Here is a 23,911-nt window from a genome sequence, read left to right on the forward strand (position 1 = left end):
GCTGATGGACGGGACTGCCGTGCTGATGGACGGGACTGCCGTGCTGGTGGACGGGACTGCCGTGCTGGTGGACGGGACTGCCGTGCTGGTGGACGGGACTGCCGTGCTGGTGGACGGGACTGCCGTGCTGGTAGATGCCACTGCCTCCCCACCAGAACGCCTTCGTTTGGCGGGCCGAATCTCTTCCTCCTCTGAGTCACTCAGTGTTTCACTACTGAGGACTGGCTCATAGTTTATGTCCGACTCGGAATCAGAAAGGGAATCTGAAAAAGAGAGCTCCCCGTTGCTCTCGTCGGCCTGGGACAGTATTTGGTACGCCTCCTCGGCGGAAAAGCTTCTTTTGGCCATGGTTGCTAAGCCTGCACTGATGAGGCGGCACTGATGAGCACAGATGGGCACTGAGGTGGCACAGAGGGGCACTGATGAGGTGGAACAGATGTGCACTGATGAGGTGGAACAGATGTGCACTGAGATTGCACAGATGTGCACTTATGAGGTGGAACAGATGTGCAGATGTGCACTGATGAGGTGGCACAGGTGGGCACTGATGAGGTGGCACAGGTGGGCACTGATGAGGCGGCACAGATGGGCACTGATGAGGCGGCACAGGTGGGCACTGATGAGGCGGCACAGGTGGGCACTGATGAGGCGGCACAGGTGGGCACTGACGAGGTGGAACAGATGTGCACTGAGATTGCACAGATGTGCACTTATGAGGTGGAACAGATGTGCAGATGTGCACTGATGAGGTGGCACAGGTGGGCACTGATGAGGCGGCACAGGTGGGCACTGATGAGGCGGCACAGGTGGGCACTGACGAGGTGGAACAGATGTGCACTGAGATTGCACAGATGTGCACTTATGAGGTGGCACAGCTGGGCACTGATGGGACGGCACAGATGGAGCGGCACAGATGGGGCGGCACAGATGGAGCGGCACAGATGGAGCGGCACAGATGGAGCGGCACAGATGGAGCGGCACAGATGGGCACTGATGAGGCGGCACAGATGTGCACTGAGGCAGCACAGATGTGCACTGAGGCAGCACAGATGTGCACTGATTGGCACAGGTGGGCACTGAGGTGGCACAGGTGGGCACTGAGGTGGCACAGGTGGGCACTGATGAGGTGGCACAGGTGGGCACTGATGAGGTGGCACAGGTGGGCACTGATGAGGTGACACAGGTGGTCACTGATTGTGCAGATGTGCAGCTGGACACTAATCACCGCTGGGCAGACAGGTGGACACCGATTGGCACAGGTGGGCACCGATTGGCACAGGTGGGCACCGATTGGCACAGGTGGGCACCGATTGGCACAGGTGGGCACCGATTTGGCACAGGTGGGCACCGATTTGGCACTGTACTGATGCTGCACTGTACTGATGGGGCACTGTATTGATGGGGCACTGTATTGATGGGGCACTGTGTTGATGGGCACTGTATTGATGGGCACTGTGGGCACTGTAGGCACAGTAAATGTTAATACAGACTCACAGATCGCTGACAGTTTCTCTCTCTCCTCACACGCTGTCTCTGTGTGAGGAGAGAGAACCGGCAATGAGAGATGATCTCAATTGTTTACATTTTAGATCATCTCTCATTGGAGGCAGCGATCGCGCTGTAAACGGCCGCTGTGATTGGCCGTTTACAGCGATCTGTGATTGGCTGTGTCCAAGGGACACGGCCAACACAGAATTTCCCCGTTGCGCGCTCGTGAGCGCGCACGGGGAGCGAGGAAAGGGGAGGCCGTCATATGACGTCCTCCCGGGAATTGACATCCGCGCTGAAGCCGTCATTCGGCTACGGCCGGATGTCAGGTGGTTAGTTGAACAAGCTGAAGTTAAAAGCTGATTGGTTACTATGCACCAGATTCTGAGTGCACCAGTTTTAGTAAATCTCCCCTTATGTGTCCATGCACACATAGGCATTTACAGGCATATTAGAAGAGGAACATTTACAGGCATAAAAATAAACAGAAAAACATCACAAGCGCATTCAGGAGAAGAGCTGAAGAGCAGAAAAAATGCTAGACACACTTAAACATGGGTATACATGTCTAAATGCTAGACACGTTTAAGCAAATTTTAGCATTAATGCATCCCAAACAGCCAGAATATTAATTCATTCTGGCCTTTGGAATCCATTAACACTCAAAGACTTGACACTCCTAACTGTGTGTACAATGTGCAATTTTTGGTGCGTTTTTAAAGCAGCTTTTTTCCTGGATGGAGAAAAGGCTATCAGAAGGGTTACACAGATGCCCTGTGCACATGAGACCTTAATGTCATCTTCCTGGTTGTTCTGTGTAAAAATATTTTCTCAGGCAACACAGCTTCCCTGTGTTTCATCTGTGTATTTAGCTGTTGGCCTATAGTTTATCTTTAATCAAAAGTTTCCTTCTTGATACATTTCAAACAGGTATTTGTAAACAATGTCCAATGTTCTTAGCAATTAAAAATTCTCTACAGTGTAAATTAATTGCAAAATAATAAACTCTGATTTATTGTGTTTTAGGAAGGAACATGGGGAGTTTATTAATGTCATGAAAATGTTGAAATGCATTTTAGAGTTAATAATATATCAGCTGTGAAGCAGGTCTTAGAAGATCTCGGAAAATTATCACAACAGAGGTCCTCACAGGAGCAGTTTCCCAGAATGAATATTCATTAACAGTCTCCACAAATTGAACAGTGATTTTGTTTTATGTGTTATTAGGAGAATCATGCTGATACATCTTTTGATTGGTTTTGCATTGGCATTAACTGGAAAACCATTTTAACTAAATATGTATGGGCATCAGCCTTGGTGCCCAGTGAACAAAAAGGACATCTGCTAATTAAAAGAAAAATGTATTAACATCTATAAATATATCCTGTATTTATACGCTTTCTAAAACTTGAACCTTTATTATTGTAAAAGGTGGTAAGTATTATACTCACAAATGACAATTGCATTAAAGCTCATCACAAAGAACAGCACTATCCAGTCCACAGCAATGGTGTAATGTGGGGGAGCACATGGGGCGGTGGCCCCAGGCACAACATCTGGGGGGCGCATCTAGGGTGACCATATGTCCCGGGATCTAATGCCCCTTAAAATGGCCCTGGTATTGCCACTGCCTGTCACTCAGTGTCAGCCTGGGCTCCTGGCTGGCGGAGACCTGTTTTGCATAGTTCACCATCCGCTTTTGGCTCACTGCCCAAACTGGTTGCTAGCCGTGATCCGCCTGGCATTTAGCAACCAGTGATGTCACGATGAGGAGAGAGGCAGAGGCCCCAGCATTCAGAGCGGAGGAGAATTTAACTTTCTCCACCTCTGCGCCTACTGCTTAGCTCCACCCACCTCCTCCCTGTATCTTCTCTGGTGGGTGACATGCAGAGAGCAGCAGAGCAGAAGAAAGATTGGGAGGCAGCCTCAGGCACTGACTGCTGCAGTGGACAAATGGCAAACGTGATGCGTTTTAATGCATTTGTCATTTTGTTTTGTGGTTTCAGTGGTTCCAAACTTCCCCAGTCTAATGAGGGCAGCAAGGTGAGACTTTTCCATGAAATCCAGGATGAAAATATAGTTTATTGATATCTTCGGGCCCACTCTCAAGCACAGGAGATTTTGCGTGTTTGGTAGGCATCTTAAACATAACCTGTAAAACTGTACTCCAGGCATATTAAAAATACTTCACTAATTTAGGCAGGTTTTGTATTAAAAAAAAAAGTAACTGAATTTACTTGATTTCAGCCTCATTTACAGCAGAACTCAGACTAGGAGAGATGGAAAGGCAGTACTTGGGACCAATCAGCTGTCCTGCATTAACCAGTGCTAATTAGGAATATGATGACAGGAGAACAAAGAAGAAAATTGACCTATCTGTTTCTGTTCCTTCATGGCCTAGTCAAAGGCTCTGAAAAGGGAGAAAGAAGCAATTCTGTGATGGCTAATGATACCAGTGGGTGAAAGCTGGCCTAGAGAATATGGAGCTGAGTCTAAGGTGTGTTCACTTTCAGAGCATGCTTGGTGTTGCCCTCAAACTCCCAGTAGTGTCTTAATGCAACGCAATGGGAGCTTGAGATCCCCTCACTTTTAGAGACTGCTAGGTGCTGAAGGACATATTCCTGCTAATTGTATTTCCCTCAAGCTCCCAGTAGCGCCTTATAAGATGTGATTGTTAAATGTAATGATCCTTCACATGTGCCACTCTGGGTTTGACAAGAAACTTTACTAATCTCCAGGAAGAAGACTTTAAATCATTTGTGAATGTCAGTCTTGGAGACTGTTCTGTGATTGTACCTGTTTAAGGAGAATGCCTTCACAGTGCCAGGTGCAAATGAAATAGAAATTGCCCTAAGCAGAAAAGCATTCTGTAAGCAACCTGTTCATATGTAATAGAGAACACAGAGGGCATTCAAAGTATAGTGTCAAACACTGGGATATTCACAAAAGTCTTAAACTCAGATGCAAAGAGACACATAGGTCAGTCTCTATTTCTTTCTCTATCAAATAGGGGCACCCTCACTGCACATTCTGTCACATACACACAAGCACTTAAAGTGGTTGTAAACCCTTACAGACCACTTTTGCTACAGGTAAGCCTATAATAAGGCTTACCTGTAGCTACCCAGGATATCTCCTAAACCTCCACGGTTTAGGAGATATCCCCTGTCCCCTGCATGTGCCAATGTCATCGGCACATGCGCACTGAAGCAAACTGAAGTAATGGCACGTACGTGCCATTTCTTCAGTAAGTGTGCCATTACCGGTGGCTCCCGCGCACATGCCAATCACAGTGCCGGAGCCGCGATACCCGGAAGTAACCCCCGGAAGTGATGTTGCCGGCCGGTGCTGTGTACGGGCACCGCAGTGAGGGCTTCGTTCTCAGGTGAGTATGCTACGCATACTAGCTCATTACGCCTTTGTCTTGCAGATGTTAGTTTTTTTGTTTTTTTCAAAGTGGGTTTACAACCACTTTAAAGTATAGTCTCTCTTTCACTCTAGGTAGAGTTCTCTCTCACTTTTGGGGAACTCCCCTCTCCTTTCACGAACTGGGCAGTCTGGTTGGGAGGCCCCGCTGTTGCACAACCTAATTATGGCAACCCTGTTAAAGCAAAAGTTAAGGGTGGTTTACCACCTACTGTCCTTACTTTTCAAAGTCATATTAGTCTAGACTCCCTTAAAGTGTAAGTCTAGGCAAAAAAAAAACGCAGAATATCTTTGAAATATGTTTGCATCTCTCTCTGTTTTATTCTTTTACAAAAACTATAAATACAGAAACATATCTGTTGATCCTGTGAAAATCTCAGCGAGATTCTAAATTCCTGTGTACTGTGCCTGTGCTGCAGTAAAATCCCAAACAGTGTTATCAGCTCTTCTCAGTCTCATACAGATGTACATTGTCTGTAGGTAAAGTCCTTTCTTTATTAAGAACTAATAAACTTCATGAAATGTTACTTTTTTTGGTGGGCAGACTAATCTGCATGATGATGATGTTTGAGTTTATTGCTACTATGGGTTCAAGGTGAGTTCTCCGGGTTTTAGATTCCTGGTCCTGGTGAAATTACAGTATGTGCAGAAAAAAATTATTTTAACCAAAATGCACTGCATGACCCTTGAACTAGGGCCAGCAGGATTAAAATGGTTAATACAAGGTCTTTTGAATAAAACAGCCCCCCTTTCCATACACAGGGATGCAGATAATGGATAACCAACCCCTTTTCTAAGTATTTTTGTTCCTATTATGAGGGATTTTTGTTTTTAATAAAATTTTATGGTTGATGTAAGGTCAATGGTTACTTCTGGCTGCTGTCCCCTCTATAGAAAATGTTTTTTTTCTGCAATTCCTTTTAAAAAAATAGGTTTTAGTTTTAGGGGATGGTATTTTGAGTTTATCATTTATTTATTTATTTAGGGCCTTTATTTGAAGTTAAAAAGGTTTCTGCAATGTCTCCCTTAAATAAAAAATTGGATTTTGGTATTATTTGGAGGGGGGGAGGGGGGAGTGTTCATTTATTTTGGTTGTATGTTTTTCATTGTATATCAGCGGGGCTCTTTTCATGTTAAACTATTTTTTTTTACTAGAATGCTTCCCTTTAAAAAAAATCGGCCTAAAAATGTCCTGTTTGCTTGCCAGAAATTAGCCAGCAGCAGTACAGTTTTGCATCAGAGAGAGAAGAGACAGAACTACTGGTCAATTTCTACCTGATGGACCTATTACTGTTTGATGAAAAAGTATGTGTCACTGTTAAAGCTACCTGAAAAAAACAAAACACTTTTTAAAACTGATAATATACTGGTGGTTACACACTAATGTATGTAAGCCAAGCTAATTGTAAGAAAAAATATAATGCCATAGCCAAATATGTGCTGCCAGTGTACGCTGTCGCTGAGACTCTCTGTGAGAGTTGAACTGTTCTGTAAATAATACAATATACAGCTTTCAGGCATTCCCATGCATGTTATTCAAAGAATTTGTGTATTTTCAATATTGCTCTTGAAGCAGCATTAAAAGACTCTCTCTTAGCTGCACTACATTTAGACATTTTTATTTTGTATTGGTACATGTTCCCCATGGCAGTGCCCAGCTTCCCGTGTTTTTTCTTTATAGTAGTCTGCCTACTAGCCCTACAAATTGCCAGAATTTAATAACAGGATTCAGTCCCAATAGACCAGTGGGATTCACTGCTGAACTTTGGTTTGAAGAATTTGAAACTGGATTTGCTGAACCCAGGGAATTTCATTAATCACTGCATGTAAGTGTAGACCAAAAAATAAATGAAAGCATGATAAAATAAAACGAATATACTACCATTACAACCACTAACTGCATAGAGTTTGTGAATACTATATTTTTCACGACAGTGGTCTTTTAAGGAGTGAAACGATTTTGCATGGAAGATATAAAAGCCTAGTACAACAAAACATAAAATTGGTGGAAATAAGGTAACACATAATTAAAATTTATAGTAGCTTGACACAACATGGTTCTAGATTAGAAAGAAAAAGTTTGGCCTAAAAGTATTTGATAGAATAGTTGGGATGTAACATCACTGTTCATTTAAGAAACATGTATAAGAAAGGTTAGGTTAGAATAAATGCCTTTAGGGCACAGTCAGTGGTGCTGTTGAGTTCTCGGTAGTTTATCAAGTTGTTAAAGATCGATTTTAACCTTTACTTTAAATGAAATTACAGACTTTCATTTTTATTCCAGTGATCATTCTGCCTCTGTAGAGAATGTTCTTATTCTCAAACCCAATAATTTTTTCTGTGCTAAATACTGTAGTACTAGACAAAGCATGGGTAAGCATTATACTAAATTCTACCCAAAAGTGAATTCTTCATCAAGGAGTGAGTGTGACAGAAGGCTCAACTGTTTGATGTGTTAGAAAAGTATAAGGGATGAATGTGAGGCAATTATGACCCTGCAAAGGTACCATCCCATATAGAACAGTTACCGAATAAAATTAAATGGGGAGGGACTTTGCATGTACCTTGCAGCAACGCTGTATTCTGGCCTAGACCGACAAGGCCCAGGCCTAGGGCAGCACTTTGCAGGGGGGCAGCACAGAAAGAGTCTCCCGCCGGCTTGCGCTACACAGTTAGTGTAGCGTCAGTCTTATGGGGCGGACTGGGCTGAAAGGCAAATTAGTCTAGCACCCCCCATAAAGCAGCCACACTGCTTCCGGTATGCGGGCGGCCGGCATTCTGCAACTATGGGGGGGGGCGCCGCTTCTAATTTTGACTGTCCTATCATCCTGGACCACAAACCTTCCTCATGTGCTATGTTTTCTGCTGCACCATTGGCATGGTTATATCTTCTTAGTCCTCTCCATAAAATTATCAGAAATGTGTGCCTAAAGTAGAACTATGGGCAACAATTTTTTTTTCATTTTGGATAGAGTAAGGGAGGGTTACAGCCCCTGTCAGTTTATTTTTTAGCATCCCTGTCCATTGCAGAGATTTCCCTTCACTTCCTGCCCATAGCCAAACAGGAAGTGAGAGGAAATCTATGCAAATTAAGGGAATCCATTGCCTCCCCAGGCCCTCAGAACTCGTGTCCCCACTCTAAAATTCAAGGGCAGGTCTTAAACAGCAAGGGGTGTGGCCTTGACAGGAAGGGGTGGGTCATATTTAAATTAGGGGGTACACGAGTTTAGTCAGGCCTAGGGCAGCACAAAACTAAAATACACTACTGCCTTGCAGGGTCTAATAAATACAGATAACAAAAAAGCTTTTTTGAGAACATACACCAGGAGTTCTCCCTGCTGGGCTTCTAGGTACTACACAGGGATTCAGCACTGTTCTATTTAATCCAAAGTAAATTTGTTTTGGGTGAGGCTTCTCTTTAACTATTGGTATTTAAAACCATCGTCAAATATATATACAGTACCACAGTTTGTAGACTTTATGGGGTTGATTTACTAAAGGCAAATTGACTGTGCACTCCGCAGATGCTCACTTTGCAAAAAATACCCAATCACATGCAGATAAAAACTCCTCCGTAGGTTCCTGTGATTGGGCAAAACATGCCAGGGATATTTTTACTGGGCTGTCAGGGTTGTGACTTGCTTGGTGGTGGAATGTGACCAATTTGGCATTCACGATCCTGCACATGTCTATACCCACTGGGGTATGTCTAAGTCAATCTACATGTCAAAGATTATCAAATTGGGTACTTCCTGTATTTATAACTTTAAAATGGGCCACATACCTGGAAGAAGTAATTTTTTTCTTTTTTTTTTTTGTGTTAATGAGCCCCACACACTGAGGATGAACAGATACATTGCACACTCCCTTTGCAGCCAGCTCATAGACAGATGTGGCTTTCCTAACTAACAAAGATAATTCTTTTAGATTGTGGATCTCTGATTCATCTGTTCTGGGAATGCTGTCCACATGGTTTAGGAGTGTGTCTATGGAATTATTTGACCATTCTTCCAGAAGCGCATTTGTGAGGTCAGGCACTAATGTTGGATGAGAAAGCCTGTCTCGCAGTCTCTGCTCTTATTCTATCAGGTTGAGGTCAGGACTCTGTGCAGACCAACCAAGTTCCTCCTCTCCAAACTCACTGATCCATGTCTTTATGGACCTTGTTTTGTGCACTGGTCCAAATCATTTGGTGGAGGGGGGATTATTGTGTGGGGTTGTTTTTCAGGGGTTGGGTTTGGTCCTTTTGTTCCAGTAAAGGAAACTCTTAAGGCGTCAGCATACCAAGACATTTTGGACAATTTCCTGCTCCCAACTTTGTGGGAACACTTTGGGGATGGCCCCTTCCTGTTCCAACATGACTGCGCACCAGTGCAAAAAGCAAGGTCCATAAAGACATGGATGAGTGAGTTTGGGGTGGAGTAACTTGACTGGCCTGCATAGAGTCCTGAACTCTATAGAACATCCTTGGGATGAATTAGAGCGGAGACTACGAGCTAGGCCTTCTCATCCAACATTAGTGCGTGTCTGGAAGAATGGTTAAACAGTCCCACAGACACATTCCTAAACCTTGTTAACAGCCTTCCCAGAAGAGTTGAAGCTGTTATAGCTGCAAAAGGTATATATATGTCTACTCCTCACCTCACTCCTTCAGTCTCCTTTTGCATTTGCAACTTACTAACTGCCATATCAGCATGGATGTCGCACCCCTCCCTAAATCTCTCTAAAATCAAACCAAGCTAATAATATTCCCTCCTGCCCGTGCCCCCCTCCACGACTTTTCTATCAAGGTCAATAATGCAACCATCAATCCCTCCCCCTCATGCCAGGGTACTAGGTGTAATCTTAGACTCTGACTTATCCTTTCAGCCCCAGATCCAATCATTGTTAAAAGCTTGTGAAACCACCAAGCTACTTATTCACTCCCTCGTTATCTCTCACCTTGACTATTGCAACTCCCTCCTCATAGGTCTACCTCTCCATAGGCTATCCCCTCTTCAGTCTTTCAAGAATGCTGCCGCCAGACTCCTCTACCTTACCAATCGTAAAGTGTCTCCCACCCCTCTCCGCCAATACCTATACTGGCTTCCGATTGTCCAGCAAATTAAATTCAAAATACTAACAACAACATACAAAGCTATTCACAACTCTGCCCTGAGCTACATCACCAATATTGTCTCCAAATAACTCCCAAACCTTCCTCTCCGCTCCTCTCAAGACCTCTTGCTCTCAAGCTCCCTTGTCTCCTCCTTCCATGCTCGTCTCCATGACTTCTCCAGAGCCTCCCCATCCTCTGGAACTCTGTACCTCAATCTGTCCAGCTATCTCATATTCTGGTTGCCTTCAGGCGATCTCTGAAAACTCCGCTCTTCAGGGAAGCCTATCATGCCTCCAGTGAATCTTTTATCACTTCCATGATCAGCTCATTCCCCATTCCCCATAGTTACAATCTTTTGTACCACTTGCCCCACCCTATTAGATTGTAAGGTCTTTTGAGTAGGGCCCTGTTAACCCTTTTGTATTTTATTGTATTGTAAATAAATCTTGTATTATAATAATAATATGAGAGAGAGAGAGAGGGAGAGAGAGGGAGAGCTCCCAGTGAGTCCATGATAGTCAGAACTTTTATTAAAAAATAAAGTAAAACTCCTTACATCAGAATTCCCACACAGGGGATTTACCTTTACACAGCATTCAGTGTGTGTGTGTGTGTGTGTGTGTGTGTGTGTGTGTGGTGAATAGAAGGGGGAACATGGAAAGGAAGGTGGGAGGGGTTGGTAAGTGAAAAGGGAAAAAAGGGGGAATGGTGATTAACTTGCTGACCTAATACAGAGGGGTGGATTTACTAAAGAAATAGCAGTTGCACTCTGCAAGTGAAGTTGTATTCATTTTCCCCAGAGCTTGATGAATGTGGTAAAGCTATACTGATTTCCATCATTCAATCATGTGGAAGCAAAAATGCTTTTTTATTTTCCTTGCACCTGATTTCATATTCTTTAGAAAGTGAAACTTCACCACATTCACTAAACTCTGGGGAAAATGAGTGCAACTGATCTTGCAGAGGGCAACTGAACTTCCAAAGTGCACAGTCAATTTGCCTTTTGGCTCACAATAAATTCATAATGGGATTGACTACCACAGAATACTATACAGTAATTAAAAGAGGATATTATGGTCACTCATTGTTGCACTTCAAAGGTTGTTAAGCCAATATCTAGAACTAATAGAAAGCACATATCGACAATCGCATATGTGCCTATTTTGTGAGCTTTCCCCATATTCACTATCCACCCTATGTTCCAGTATATTAAAATGATAATTTTGGCATTTGATCTAGGTTTTTTACAGATTGTATTCACAGTCCCCCTCTTGTTGTTCTTTGTTTGGTGAATGGTATTTTAAATGTCACTGTACTGCATTTTGCAGCTACTACATGACAGATGACAGATGAATGGGTCCTACCAGACCCCAAAATGTTTACTACTATGAAGTGATTGTTTTGAAAGATTTTTGGAATCTCTTTTGTGTTGATACCAGTGTTTAACTGGTAGTTACTACAGCACACACTTGCGGAAAGAGGAAAGAGAAGGATGCAATCTATTCCTCAAAGGGAAAAGCCATGACACACCTGTAACATTGGCAAACATTTATAATATTTAAAAAAATCACTTTTCTCTGTCTTATATGTAATAAATGGCTGTCTTTTGCCTCCATCATTCTCATGAGGAGACTTCAACATACCACTCAATCCTCTTATAGACACTTCACTTGGCACCTCAATAATCCCATATTGATCCCTTAAATTATTTAAATATAGTGCACCTCCCCCCAGGAGCTGCTAGTATGGTAATCCTTCTGGAGTTATCCTGCTTTCACTGAATTGAGTAGTGTAAGACCTTGCCCACTCTGACACACCCTTTACACAAATAAACCACACATGTTTAAAATTACCTTGAGTATATTGAAGGTAAGTGAGTCAACAAAGACAAGGTTATACAATTATAATCACAACCTTATAATAAGTTGTTTCCTTGCAATGCAGTCATAAAACAGACCTAAATATGGGTATTTTTCGCTAAAGGTTACTGGACCCAGATTCCGTGTTTATTACTTGACTTTTAACAGGACCACCAGAGTACAAACAGAGTAGCTACAAGAATGTTAAAACTTCAGTGAGCTAAGCTACCTCTGGGACTCGAAGTTGCCTGCAGAGCTTTGATACATACAGTGGGGACGGAAAGTATTCAGACCCCCTTAAATTTTTCACTCTTTGTTATATTGCAGCCATTTGCTAAAATCATTTAAGTTCATTTTTTCCTCATTAATGTACACACAGCACCTCATATTGGCAGAAAAACACAGAATTGTTGACATTTTTGCAGATTTATTAAAAAAGAAAAACTGAAATATCACATGGTACTAAGTATTCAGACCCTTTGCTCAGTATTTAGTAGAAGCACCCTTTTGATCTAATACAGCCATGAGTCTGTTTGGGAAAGATGCAACAAGTTTTTCACACCTGGATTTGAGGATCCTCTGCCATTTATCCTTGCAGATCCTCTCCAGTTCTGTCAGGTTGGATGGTAAACTTTGGTGGACAGCCATTTTTAGGTCTCTCCAGAGATACTCATTTGGGTTTAAGTCAGGGCTCTGGCTGGGCCATTCAAGAACAGTCACGGAGTTGTTGTGAAGCCACTCTTTCGTTATTTTAGCTGTGTGCTTAGAGTCATTGTCTTGTTGGAAGGTAAACCTTCGGCCCAGTCTGAGGTCCTGAGCACTCTGGAGAAGGTTTTCGTCCAGGATATCCCTGTACTTGGCTGCATTCATCTTTCCTCTCAATTGCAACCAGTCGTCCTGTCCCTGCAGCTGAAAAACACCCCCCACACCATGATGCTGCCACCACCATGCTTCACTGTTGGGACTGTACTGGACAGGTGATGAGAAGTGCCTGGTTTTCTCCACACATACCGCTTAGAATTAAGGCCAAAGAATCTTATTTCTCACCATCTTGGAGACCTTCAGGTGTTTTTTAGCAAACTCCATACAGGCTTTCATGTGACTTGCACTGAGGAGAGGCTTCCGTCGGGCCACTCTGCCATAAAGCCCTGACTGGTGGAGGGCTGCAGTGATGTTTGACTTTGTACAACTTTCTCCCATCTCCCGACTGTATCTCTGGAGCTCAGCCACAGAGATCTTTGGGTTCTTCTTTACCTCTCTCACCAAGGCTCTTCTCCCCCGATAGCTCAGTTTGGCCGGACGGCCAGCTCTAGGAAGGGTTCTGGTCGTCCCAAACGTCTTTCATTTAAGGATTATGGAGGCCACTGTGCTCTTAGGAATCTTAAGTGTAGCAGAAATTTTTTTTTGTAATCTTGGCCAGATCTGTACCTTGCCACAATTCTGTCTCTGAGCTCTTCAGGCAGTTCCTTTGACCTCATGATTCTCATTTGCTCTGACATGCACTGTGAGCTGTAAGGTCTTATATAGACAGGTGTGTGGCTTTCCTAATCAAGTCCAATCAGTATAATCAAACACAGCTGGACTCAAATGAAGGTGAAGAACCATCTCAAGGATAATCAGAAGAAATGGACAGCACCTGAGTTAAATATATGAGTGTCACAGCAAAGGGTCTGAATACGGTACTTAGGACCATGTGATATTTCAGTTTTTCTTTTTTAATAAATCTGCAAAAATGTCAACAATTCTGTGTTTTTCTGTCAATATGGGGTGCTGTGTTTACATTAATGAGGAAAAAAATAACTTTAAATGATTTTAGCAAATGGCTGCAATATAACAAAGAGTGAAAAATTTAAGGGGGTCTGAATACTTTCCGTCCCCACTGTATATAAAAAAAAATATCTAATAAAATAAATAGTGAGACAAGTGCTAATAATTAAGACAAGACAAGATTGTTCCAAAACTGTAAAGTTTATTTTCTTTTTTTTTTCTTTTGTTGGCTTAGTTGGGACCTTTCTTTGGTGGTGCACAAGTGGTGAATCTTGGTTAAATCTTCTTATTTATTTTTTTGCGTTATAAATAAAAAAGACTGAAAATTTGGTAAAAAAAAGCATTTTTCTTTGTTATTGTTATAAAACTTTGCAAATTAGTAATTTTTCTTTATACATTTTGGCCAAAAGTTATACTGCTGCATATCTTTGGTAAAAATTACCCAAATCAGTATACCCAAAGTACAAATACCCACAAAGTACCCCTTTTTGGAAAGTAGACATTCCAAGATATTTAGTAAGAGGCATTGTGAGCTTTTTCAAGTTGTCATTTTTTTCCCACAATTCTTTGCAAAATGAAGATTTTTTTCTCTAAAATTGTCATATTAACAGGTTATTTTTCTCATATGGCATATGCATACTTGCAACTACACCCCAAAACACATTTTCCTACTCCTCTTGAATATGGCGTAACCACATGTGTGAGACTTTTTCACAGTCTGGCCACATACAGGGCCACTATGCAGGGAGCACTGTCAGGTGTTCTAGGAGCATACATTACATATCTAATATTCACTGATAGGGTGGCACCGATGAGCACTCACTTATGGGCACTGTAGGGCACTGATAAAAACCAATAAGCACTCACTGATGACACTGATGTGCACTGATGGCACTGACAAGCACTCACTGATGGGCACTGTAGGGCACTGATGGCACTGTAGTGCCACTGTACGGCACTGATGGCACTGTAGTGGCACGGTAGGACACTGATGGCACTGTAGGGCACAGATGGCACTGTAGTGGCACTGATGGCACTGTAGGGGCACTGATGGCACTGTAGTGCCACTGTAAGGGCACTGATGGCACTGTAGGGCACTGATGGCACTGTGGGGGCACTGATGAACACTGAAGGGGCACTGATGTGGCACTGTGATGGTACTGATAGCACTGTAGGGCACTAACGTAACACTGAAGGGCACTGTTGTGGCACTATAGGGCACTGATGTGGCACTGTGATGGCACTGATGTGGCACTGTGATGGCACTGTAGGACACTGATGTGTCACTGTGATGGCACTGTAGGGCACTGATGTGGCACTGTGATTGCACTGTAGGGCACTGTGATTGCACTGTAGGGCACTGATGTGGCACTGTAGGGCACTTATGTGTCACTGTGATGGCACTGTGGGGACTGATGTTTAACTGTGATGGCACTGTGGTGACTAATGTGGCACTGTGGGGACTGGTGTGGCACTGTGATGGCACTGTGTGGACTGATGTGACACTGTGGGGACTGGTTTGACACTGTGATGGCACTGTGGGGACTGATGTGGCACTAGGATGGCACTGTGGGGACTAATGTGGCACTGTGAAGAATGATGTGGCACTGATGAGCACTGTGGTCACATGAAAATCAAGCAGACTTACGCTACTTCAGCTTCTCCCTCCTCTCCTCACATGCTGTATCGGTGTGATTAGAGGAGCTGAACCAGACATGACACTGGTTTGTTGACAGTGATCGCTCCATTATTGGACAGAGAGGTCACGTGGTAAAGGGCCGCTGTCATTGGCCCTTTAGCCTGATCCCTGATGTGCTGGGTCTTGAGGACCCAGCGATCATGGACACTTCCGGATGTGTGCCCCAGGGGGCGCGTGAAAAGCTCTGTCATATGACGGCCTCCCAGAACTAGCTGGCCATGCTGTAGCTATCATTCAGCTATGGCATAGTCGGCACGTGGTTAAGGATGGCTGCTGTCCTCTCCCTGAGGTAATGGTGACTGCGGCAGGACAGGAAAATCCACCAGGCTCAGTTGTTCAGATCCCTGTGTCCTTTCTCCTCTTTAGTCTGACCCAAAGTTCAACTCACTCCTAGCTATATACAAAGCCTTGAAAATAAGGCATCGCTGATGCTCCTTTAGATGTGACAGAGCCTAACTATATCCTCAGGGCTCCTTTAGATGTTTTAGAGCCTAGAAACAGCACATCCCCAGGGCCCCTTTGGGATGTGACATATGCATACCCCTTTAGATGTGAGTGAGTCTAGCGGTATAAGAATTCTTAAACAATGGGAGGAGACAGGGATCCATTTGATGGATTACCTTTTCCAACTTAATCTACTAAAACCCATGGAATCCTTATTGGAAAAGTCCAATCTTCCCCAATCTGCCTCCTACACATACATAAACAAGTATTTAGCTTCTTAACCAAACATCCCCCTCCTTGCATGATTATCTGAGAATATCTGGCATTTCCCTCTGAAGCTGTTGTTCTGAATAATATGCAATTTTCCTATGAAAGATTGTATGCCCACAAAATTTCCACACGTGCACTATTTGACAAACTTTGGAAAACATGGGTGGACAGCAAATACTATACATTCTCTTGACTGATACAATATATCGTACTGTTTGTATGCTCTATATCACAAGAACAATATTATTATTGTGATTGCGTACTCCTGTGTAGGGATGAGCTTCGTGTTCGAGTCGAACCCATGTTCGACTCGAACATCGGCTGTTCGATCGTTCGCCGAATTGCGAACGATATGGGCCGTTCGCGCCAAATTCGTGTGGCGCGTCACGGCCCATAATTCACTGCGGCATTGCAGTACATTGCTTGCTGATGATTGGCCAAGCATGCACTATGACCCGCATGCTTGGCCAATCACAGCGCCGCCTTAACAGAGAGCCATAATTGGCCAAAGCCAAGGAGGCTTTGGCCAATTATGGCTCAGGGGATTTAGTACACGCCCCACACTATATAAGGCCACCTGCACGGCGGCCCTGTGCAGTGTGTTCCGGTGTGCTTAGAGAGAGAGAGAGATAGTGTCATTTCATTTGAGTTAGCTAGATTAGGCAGGACAGTCACTCAGTTAGCTGCACTTAAAGTGTATTGTGTATATATATGCATCCCAGGTGTTGCATATATATATATATATACACTGTATTCAGTTTAGCTAGATCCGTTCCTGTTATCTTCTAGACTATTTACACTTAGTGCAGTGCGTCCTGCTCACAGTGTTCAGCTAGATCCGTTCCTGTTATATTCCTACTGACAGGCAGGCTTGTCTTGTTACAGTATTTTGAAGAAAATTACTGGTGTTCTTTTGATCCTATTAGTACCACAGTCAGGCAGCTAGACTATTTACATTTAGTGCAGTGCGTCCTGCTCACAGTGTTCAGCTAGATCCGTTCCTGTTATCTTCTTACTGACAGGCAGGCTTGTCTTGTTACAGTATTTTAAAGAAAATTACTGGTGTTCTTTTGATCCTATTAGTACCACAGTCAGGCAGCTAGACTATTTACAGTTAGTGCAGTGCGTCCTGCCCACAGTGTTCTGCTAAACCTACAAGTAAGTGGGGTGCGTCCTGCTCACAGTGTTCAGCTAAACCTACAAGTTAGTGGGGTGCGTCCACCTCACAGTGTTCAGCTAAACATACAAGCTAGTGGGGTGCGTCCTGCTCACAGTGTTCAGCTAGATCCGTTTCTGTTATCTTCTTACTAACAGGCAGGCTTGTCTTGTTACAGTAAATACAGCTACCTGAAGAAAATTGCTGGTGTTCTTTTGATCCTATTAGTACCACAGTCAGGCAGCTAGACTATTTACAGTTAGTGCAGTGCGTCCTGCTCACAGTGTTCTGCTAAACCTACAAGTTAGTGGGGTGCGTCCTGCTCACAGTGTTCAGCTAAACCTACAAGTTAGTGGGGTGCGTCCACCTCACAGTGTTCAGCTAAACCTACAAGCTAGTGGGGTGCGTCCTGCTCACAGTGTTCAGCTAGATCCGTTTCTGTTATCTTCTTACTGACAGGCAGGCTTGTCTTGTTACAGTAAATACAGCTACCTGAAGAAAATTGCTGGTGTTCTTTTGATCCTATTAGTACCACAGTCAGGCAGCTAGACTATTTACAGTTAGTGCAGTGCGTCCTGCTCACAGTGTTCTGCTAAACCTACAAGTTAGTGGGGTGCGCCCTGCTCACAGTGTTCAGCTAAACCTACAAGTTAGTGGGGTGCGTCCACCTCACAGTGTTCAGCTAAAGCTACCTGTAGAAGGTTGGTGGTGTTCTCATACTACAGGCAGGCAGTTGATTTTGCTAGCTGCAGTATCAGTAAATATATATATATATATATATATATATATATATATATATATATATCCCAGCTTAGTGCAGCTACAGGCCATTAGTATGTCTGAAAGGCCAAGAAGGAGAGGCAGACAGTCACAAGCCAATAAGAGAGGGCAAGCAGGCTCTGTGTCTAGTGCTGGTTGTGGAGACGGTGCATCCTCATCAGCACGTGGCCATGGGACACGCTTGGCCTTTTTTTCGGCAGCTGGCCATGTTGAGCCGCAACATGTGGAAGACTTGGTCGAGTGGATGACCAAGCCGTCCTCATCCTCCTCATCCTCTCTCACCCATGCCCAGGGTACTTTGTCTGGCAAAGCAGCGGCCTCTTCCCTTGGCTCAATGTCATCAGTGACTCCTTCCCTAGCCCCACCATGTCCTCCTGAGGAGTCCCTCGAACTGTTTGACCACAGTGTTGGGTACATGCTCCAGGAGGATGCCCAGCGTTTGGAAGGCTCTGATGATGATACTGAGCTCGATGAAGGCACTAACACGAGCACGGACAGAGGGGGTGCCCAAGAAGGACAGCAATCTGGCAGTCATGCTCCCCCTGCTGCAGCATACTGCCAGGTTTGCTTCAGTGATGAGGAGGGAGGGGATGATGAGGCCACTGACTCAACGTGGGTGCCTGATAGGAGAGAGGAGGAGGAGGAGGAGGAGGAGGAGTAGGCGGCACATCACCAACGAGGCAGGATGCCCTCCAGGGGCCAGCCTAAGGGCAGCACATTGACTGCATCACACCCCAAAGCTCCACATGTGCAGGGCGCTGCAGTCTCTGCGCGTTATTCAAAAAGTTCTTTGGTGTGGGCCTTTTTTGAGACGAGTGCATCAGATCGCACCGCTGCTATTTGCAACATATGTCTTAAGCGTATCTCGCGTGGCCAAAACATCTCCCTCTTGGGTACCACATGCTTGACCAGACATATGTTGACCTGCCATGCAGTTCGTTGGCAAGCGTATCTAAAAGACCCACACCAAAGAACAAAGAGGACCTCTGCTTGCTCCTCATCAGCTGAGATTTCCAACCCCACTAGACCTTCAGTCCTCTCTGAGACCTGCACTGAGAGGAATGAAGGTGTAGAATTAGGTGTGTCACAGCCACGTACTTGTGGGCAATCTGATTTTGGTACACCGATGTCAGATTGTACCAGGCAAATTTCCCTGCCCCAGCTGCTGCACCGCCGAAAGAAGTTTGCTCCCAGCCATCCACATGCCCAACGGTTGAATGCTAGCTTGGCAAAATTGCTAGCACTTCAACTGCTGCCTTTTCAGTTGGTAGACTCTGCCCCCTTCCGTGAGTTTGTGGAATGTGCGGTTCCTCAGTGGCAGGTACCCAAACGCCACTTTTTCTCACGGAAGGCAATTCCGGCTCTCTACCAGCATGTGGAAGGCAATGTCCATGCCTCGCTGGACAGGGCGGTCAGCGGTAAGGTGCATATTACCGCTGACTCATGGTCCAGCAGGCATGGACAGGGACGTTACCTAAGTTTCACGGCGCATTGGGTGACTCTGCTGGCAGCTGGGAAGGATGCAGGACAAGGTGCAGTAGTGTTGGAGGTTGTTCCGCCACCACGCCTCCAAAATGCTAATGATTGTGACACACCTCTCTCCTCCACCCCCTCCTCTTCTTCTTCCTCCATGGCCTCTTCCTCGGAACCAGCGGTGCTCCGTAGTCGTTCAAGGGGCTACGCAAGTACGCAGGCCAAAAGATGCCATGCGGTGCTTGAGCTGGTGTGCTTGGGGGACAGGAGCCACACTGGGGCAGAGGTTCTGTCAGCTCTGCAGGGGCAGGTTCAGAGGTGGTTGACGCCACGCCAACTTAAGGCAGGAATGGTGGTTTGCGACAATGGCACCAACCTCCTCTCTGCCCTCCGACAGGGACAAATGACCCATGTGCCCTGTTTGGCTCACGTCCTTAACTTGGTGGTGCAGCGGTTCTTGGGCAGGTACCCGGGCTTACAGGATGTCCTGAGGCAGGCAAGGAAAGTCTGTGTGCATTTCCGCCGGTCATATAATGCCAGTGCTCGGCTGACGGACCTCCAAAAGGAGTTTAACCTGCCCAAGAACCGCCTAATCTGTGACATGCCCACCAGGTGGAACTCAACGTTGGCCATGCTGCAGCGGCTGCACACGCAGCAGAGGGCCATCAATGAGTACCTGTGCGACTATGGCACCAGGACAGGGTCAGGGGAGCTTGGTTTTTTTTCCCCACGCCAGTGGGCCATGATCAGGGATGCATGCACTGTCCTGTCACCATTTGAGGAGGCCACGAGGATGGTGAGCAGTGACAGTGCATTCATCAGTGACACTGTCCCCCTTGTCCACCTGTTGGAGCACACGCTGCGTGGAATAATGGACAGGGCACTTGAGGCAGAAAAGAGGCAGGAAGAGGAGGACTTCCTTAGCTCTCAAGGCCCCCTTTATCCAGACAGTGTTCCTGCGTGCCCGCCGATCACACAGGAAGAGGACGAGGAGGAAGAGGAGGAGGAGGAGGAAGATTGTGTCAGTAGGGAGGTGGAGCCTGGCACTCAGCATCAGCAGCAGTCTTTAAGGGATCAGTCCCAAGAAACACATGGACTTGTACGTGGCTGGGAGGAGGTGGCTGCGGACCATGTCGTCCTTAGTGACCCAGAGGACTCCGGACCAAATGCCTCAGCAAACCTACGCTGCATGGCCTCCCTGATCCTGCAAAGCCTGTGTAAGGATCCTCGTATTCGTGGTATCAAGGAGAAGGACCAATACTGGCTGGCAACCCTCCTTGATCCACGGGTAAGGTTGCGGACCTTATCTTGCCATCGCAGAGGGAGCAGAGGATGAAACATCTTCGGGAGGCCTTGCAGAAAGGTCTGTGCAACGCGTTCCCAGAGACTGGGAGGTTACAAACTCCTGTTTCTGGACAACGTGTTGCTGAGGCTTGGTTTTCGGGGTCCCGTACACGGCTAGGCTCCCAAAAAGTCTCACACATATGGTATCCCCGTACTCAGGAGAAGCAGCAGAATGTATTTTGGGGTGTAATTTCACATATTCCCATGGCATGTTTGAGCAATATATCATTTAGTGACAACTTTGTGCAAAAAAAAAAAAAAAAAAAAAAAAAATTTGTCTCTTTCCCGCAACTTGTGTCGCAATATAAAATATTCCATGGACTCGACATGCCTCTCAGCAAATAGCTTGGGGTGTCTACTTTCCAAAATGGGGTCATTTGGGGGGGTTTTGAACTGTCCTGGCATTTTATGCACAACATTTAGAAGCTTATGTCACACATCACCCACTCTTCTAACCACTTGAAGACAAAGCCCTTTCTGACACTTATTTTTTACATGAAAAAGTTTTTTTTTTTTTGCAAGAAAATTACTTTGAACCCCCAAACATTATATATTTTTTTAAAGCAAATGCCCTACAGATTAAAATGGTGGGTGTTTCATTTTTTTTTTTCACACAGTATTTGCGCAGCGATTTTTCAAACGCATTTTTTGGGGAAAAAACACACTTTTTTAAATTTTAATGCACTAAAACACACTATATTGCCCAAATGTTTGATGAAATAAAAAAGATGATCTTAGACCGAGTACATGGATACCAAACATGACATGCTTTACAATTGCGCACAAACGTGCAGTGGCAACAAAATAAATACATTTTTAAAAGCCTTTAAAAGCCTTTACAGGTTACCACTTTAGATCTACAGAGGAGGTCTACTGCAAAAATTACTGCCCTCGATCTGACCTTCGCGGCGATACCTCACATGCATGGTGCAATTGCTGTTTACGTTTGACGACAGACCGCCGCTTGCGTTCGCCTTAGCGCAAGAGCAGGGGGCGACAGGGGTGCTTTTTTTTTTTTTTTTTTTTTTCTTTATTATTTTTTTGCTTTTTTATCTTATTTTTAAACTGTTCCTTTCATTTTTTTTTTTTTTAAATCATTTTTATTGTTATCTCGGGGAATGTAAATATCCCCTATGATAGCAATAGGTAGTGACAGGTACTCTTTTTTGAAAAAATTGGGGTCTATTAGACCCTAGATCTCTCCTCTGCCCTCAAAGCATCTGACCACACCAAGATCGGTGTGATAAAATGCTTCCCCAATTTCCCAATGGCGCTATTTACATCCGGCGAAATCTAAGTCATAAAATGCTCGTAGCTTCCGGTTTCTTAGGCCATAGAGATGTTTGGAGCCACTCTTGTCTCTGATCAGCTCTATGGTCAGCTGGCTGAATCACCGGCTGCATTCTCAGGTTCCCTGTTGAGACAGGAGAGCCAGAGAAAAACACGGAAGACGGTGGGGGGGGGGCATTCCCTCCCACGGCTTGTAAAGGCAGTCTAGAGGCTAATTAGCCGCTAGGATTGCTTTTACATGAAAGCCGACCGCTGGCTGAAAAGAATGATACCAAGATGATACCTAAACCTGCAGGCATCATTCTGGTATAACCACTCAAAGTTGTGAATGGCGTACCTGAAGACAAAAAAATGGTTAACAATAAAGCACAGTAAACAATAAAGTATAAATAATTACATACCTGAAAAACAAACATGATAAAACATAATAACAATAACAATAAAACACTGCAGAATAGAATACAGTAAAAAAAGAGCAGAACAATAGAGAGAGAGAATAGAGAGAGAGAACAATAAAACGACAACTATTTTTTTTTATTTTATATATATTTTTTTTTTTTTTACACTTTTTTTGTAACTAACTTTTATAACTGTAACCGGTTCCAGGTTCAGGTCTCTCAAAATGCGATGGCATCTTGGGAGACCCTGTGAAAGTGTGCCTAGTCTGTGCAATGCTGTACCCTACGCTAATACTCAACTAGTGTATGGTAGCGTTCAAAACATTCACCAATGCAAAGACCAGGATTGTCAGGACAGGAGGGACAATAATAGCGGGTGTCACGCCTATATCCGCGTTTGCTGCAGACACAACATCTTTTTGGGGGGGGTTCGTTGGGTAGGGGTACTCGGGAGCACATAAAAATGCCTCTCATGCAGCCGACTGCATTTCGTTGGGGGATGTGAATGGGGGAAGTACGGGCGCTGCAGAAGTGGTGGGTTCCCAATTAGGATTGGCGAATGCAGCAGGAAGGGCACTATGGGCACGACGGGCCTGTGTTTGTCTTTTTGGTGGCAGCGGGACACTACTTGTGCTTGTCACCTCACCAGCTTGAACTGCACTTATGGGACTCGCCACGTCACCAAGTGTTACTGCAGTGCTGGTTTGACTACGACCGGGGTGTACTAGGCCGCTGGTGCTTGCCAGTTCAATAAAAAGCTTCCAAAAAAACTGTTAGCGATCGCAGGGATCAGGCCTGACTCTGCGAACGCTGCAGTTATGCGTTTAGTGTTTTGTAAGTGACAGTGATCGATCGATACTGCACTTGGGTGGGCTGGACTGGGCCGGGCGGAGGGGCAAAACGCAGGTGCTAGCAGGTATCTGGGTTGATCCCGCTAACACTGCGTTTTTGGGAACCCTAAACTGCTGGGGACGCTAGTATAGATCTGATCTGATCGGATCAGATATTGATCCGTTCAGATACTATACCACTAAAGGAGGCGTATGCTGCGTGCGTGGGTGTTAGTGGTACTGGCGCTAACCTGACGCTGCCTGGGGCCGGTGCTTGCTAGTTCACCAAAATGCTACCAAAAAAACTGTTAGCGATCGCAGGGATCAGGCCTGACTCTGCGAACGCTGCAGTTATGCGTTTAGTGCCTTGTAAGTGTCAGTGATCGATCGATACTGCACTTGGGTGGGCTGGGCTGGGCCGGGCGGAGGGGCACAACGCAGGTGCTAGCAGGTATCTGGGCTGATCCCGCTAACACTGCGTTTTTGGGAACCCTAAACTGCTGGGGACGCTAGTATAGATCTGATCGGATCAGATATTGATCCGTACAGATACTATACCACTAAGGGAGGTGTACGGTGCGTGCGTGGG

This window comes from Aquarana catesbeiana, linkage group LG01, assembly GCF_042186555.1.
Source record: "Aquarana catesbeiana isolate 2022-GZ linkage group LG01, ASM4218655v1, whole genome shotgun sequence".
In the NCBI taxonomy this organism is placed as follows: Eukaryota; Metazoa; Chordata; class Amphibia; order Anura; family Ranidae; genus Aquarana; species Aquarana catesbeiana.